This window comes from Cynara cardunculus, assembly GCF_001531365.2.
Source record: "Cynara cardunculus var. scolymus isolate 2C chromosome LG 8, CcrdV1, whole genome shotgun sequence".
NCBI lineage: Eukaryota > Viridiplantae > Streptophyta > Magnoliopsida > Asterales > Asteraceae > Cynara > Cynara cardunculus.
In genome coordinates, this window is record NC_037535.1 from 17855639 (window position 1) to 17859674 (window position 4036).

Genomic DNA, 4036 nt, shown 5'->3' on the forward strand with positions numbered 1-4036 from the left:
CGTATTGTGTTCATATATACACTAGCTGCATTTCTCAACATTGGTTTGCTCCTGAATGTGTTCATAATGAAGGAACTATTGTTCACAAACTGTTCATATTGTGTTCATACATGTTTTTATTTATTTATTTACTTTCGTGTAACAACTATTCTTATTATATTCATATTGTGTTCATAAATGCTATATAGTCCAAGTTTATATATATGTCAACTTTTGTTCGTATTTGACATAATGATTCATATATATGTGTGTGTGTTCATATGATTCTTACATTAACAAAAATAAATTAATAAAAATAATGAGATTTTTTTATTTTGTAACTCCCAATTAATAATATGGGAGTTACATAATTTTTTTTATACCTAAATACCCTTTTCCCCTTTGTTCACATATGTTCTTTGAAATTAAAAATTTAAAAATTTAATTTTTTATCATGATTAATTACAACCCTTTATTGTAAGAATCAATGATCAAGATTGATTAACAAAGTTAACACAAAAATCTTGATTAGTATTTGAACCAAACTCTCTCTCTCTCTCTCTCTCTTTATATATATATATATATATATATATATATATATATATAGAGTTTGTTTCAAATACAACCAATGCAACCCAATAAATTGAGATATTTATAAAAATGATGAGAGTTCATTTATTATGATTTGAATATTTATGAAAGATGAATATGGTTCATTAATTATGATCAATACTTTATATTAAGAAACAATCAAAACTCTTATGAAATCACATATTAACCAAATGAAATGGACGGTTGAGATTGTGTTGTATTGGTTGCACAAATGTCAAATAATAAAGCTAAATATCATGATAAATGAAGGTTTCCAACAAGTCTTACAAGGAGCTCTATGAACTATGAATAGTTGTTTAAAGAGCGAGTTACTTTTACGTACTATCAGTGCCAATACTGGCATATTGGGGGCGATGAAAGAAATAACGGATTAGTCCTTGTACTTTAGGCATTATTTTTTATTTATTTTGTTTTTCTAAAAAGAATTAAGAAATACTCATGCTAACCATTCAAGCCAACAAAATTAGTAATATTATCCATGTAATGAAATGACATTTATAGGCCGTGGGCGAAACGCGAAAAAGTCTTTAATAGTATTTCATTTTTATCATTAGAAATAACATTGAATTCAAAAAATACTAATAATTTGTATAAAACCGTTTTTAATAAAGTATTTCTAGACGCGAAATCAACCAGTAATCATGAATCTTGGAATCAAAAACCCATATTGGTTATAGCTTGAGATCTTATTCTTGTTTTAGAGATAAGAACTCATACATTTAGTATTAGGTAATAAAAAGTCAATAATGTATGAAAATCAATGATAGTTTTGAAAATTAAATATAGGTATAAGTTGGACTGTCTCATATGATGAGTAAATTTATTCCAAATGTGATTTTCCTTAATAAAACTGTCTCTCTTTTATTTACTATTTTTTTTAAAACTACTATATACTATAAAATTTTGGGCCCCTATTTCTTGTGGGTCATGGAGTACGCCCAACCCGTCCTCCTCCAGAAACGGCCCCGTACACACACATATACACACACTCAAAGGCGATCTCGAATGAAAAATAGAACTCCTTTAACACCAATATTCAACTTGGTCTCGTTTGAAAACTCAATTAAATTTTTCGAGCCAAACATGTTTGTGTTCATAAGTCATACAATCAAAATATAAAAATTATCGAGCTCGAGACTGTGATAACCAGATCTTGGTTATTACCCAAGGTAATTTATACGTGAATATTTGACTAAATGATTACATGATAGCATGATAATTTGCTGTGAACGGGTATATGCATTTATGCATTATCGAAATATGAATATACATATATATATATATATATATTGATATAAATATATATATATATATATATATATATATATATATATGGGTATGTGTGTGTATTCATGATATGTGTATATGTGTGTAAGAGTTGTGCATGTATGTATGAATAAGGTGTGTGCATGTGTGCATGTATAATCCCATGCAAGAGGTGGCAAAATTAGGGGGGAGGCGGTTGGCCGACCTACCCCATTTGATGGGTATAAAAGGGGATTATTTCTCCTTTCAATTGTTTTGCTTGCCATTTTGAGAATTGAGAGGGATTTAGAGAATGGTTGTCCGGAGTGTATATTAGAGGAAGAATTCAAGTTGAATTCAAAAGTTGGATTTCAAAGGTTGATTGCAAGTATTTTGGTGTCAAAAGCTTTATAAAGGTGAGTGGTTCTAAATCTTTTACATAAAAAGCTTTTACTTGTTTTGAATTCATATTTCGTATCATTAGTTTCCTTTGAAATAGAAACCTTGTTAAAATTGCCTAAGTGTTTATCCGGATAAAGCTTGGCCGGATAAGGAGTTTAAACCGGATAAGCCTTGTGAGGTTTAGTGTCCGGATAAGTATAAACCGCACAAGTCTTGAGCGGATTAGTGAACGGATTAATTTACCGAACAAACCTCGAGTAGTTTGTTGACCGGAGTTGTAAACCGGTTAAGTGATAAACGGTTTAGTTTTAAACCGGACAAACCTTGAACGGATTGATGAGCGGTTTAGTATTAAACCGGGTGAGTCTTGAACGGACTATTGACCGGATTTGTTATCCGCTCAATATGAATTATTATTCTAAGTGTTAAACCGTTCAATGAATATTTGGGGTRTWGACCGGATTAGATGTCCGGACAAAGTGGACTTTTAGTCTAAGTATTGTAAACCGGATGGTTGTTGACCGGATTAGTTGACCGGACTTGTAAACCGGGTGGTTATTGACCGGACTTGTTGTCCGGATATCTTTGTTGAAAATTTTATAAGTTTTAAATATTTATTTATTTATTTATTTATGATTCACAAAAATGGTTATTTTACATCTTTTAAAATAAATGAAATATTCCTACCAAGCGTGGTGACTTAAGTCTGTTTTGGTATGGAAGTGAGTTTTAAAAGGTAGTTCCCCAGACGTGGTGACTTATGTCTGTTCTGGCTTGGAACTGGGGATGGGTACTTTCAGACGTGGTGACTTATGTCTGTTCTGATAAGTAGCTCTGTTAAATTGGAGGAATAAGGGTGTCATATCAAGGAGAGGTGTACTTGGAACAAGGGTGACATTATCATATGGGGATGTTATTATTATAACTCTTATTATTATTACTAAATTGGATTTAATAACTTTGAATCATCATTTCTTTGTRACCTGATGAATTAGAGATATTATTCCTATTTAGAAGTATTAATTTAGATGTTATTGAGAAGGGGAAAATAGTTTGTTATATCAGGCAAGTTTTGCCTTAAATCTTTCCTGTTAAAGGAATGATATTTTCATTCAAAAGTTTTGATACTGGGAAAGATTTCTGTTTAGAAGTATTTTAAAGAAGTGAGATTTTTTGGATATACTTCTTTATGATATTGGGAACTGCATCAATTGTTCTATTGCAGTATCTTTCTAAAGCCAAAATTACATTATCATATTTTGATGTTTGGCACCCTGCATTTGCAAACATGGAATTTACTCACTAGACCCGTATGGTCTAACCCTCATTTTCTGTTTTAAATTATGCAATGCAGGAATAGCTGGGTCCGGGGATATTAAAGAGAAAGGGAAAATGTGATTATTTTCCTAATCTGTTTCTTGCTTTTGAAGATACATGTAGTAGTACATGATTTGTTTTGGAATTTTTATATGTAGATTTTGTACATATAGCAATCCATGTACTAGTGGGACCTTTTTGATGTAATTCATGTTTCTATGTAATGAAATATGTGTTCTATGCAAATGTGGAGTATGGGGTGTTACAGAGACAATATAAAAGTTAATCAATCTCAAGTTCGAACCCATAAAAAAAATTCATAATACTTGAAATTTAGATGTAATTAGTAATTAAATCAAGTATTTTATTAAAATCATTTAGCACAACTTTATTATCGATGAAACAAAATAAATATAACTTTATTTTTTATATAACTTACATAAACATTTTTATAATTATTATAATTGTGCATTTTTATACT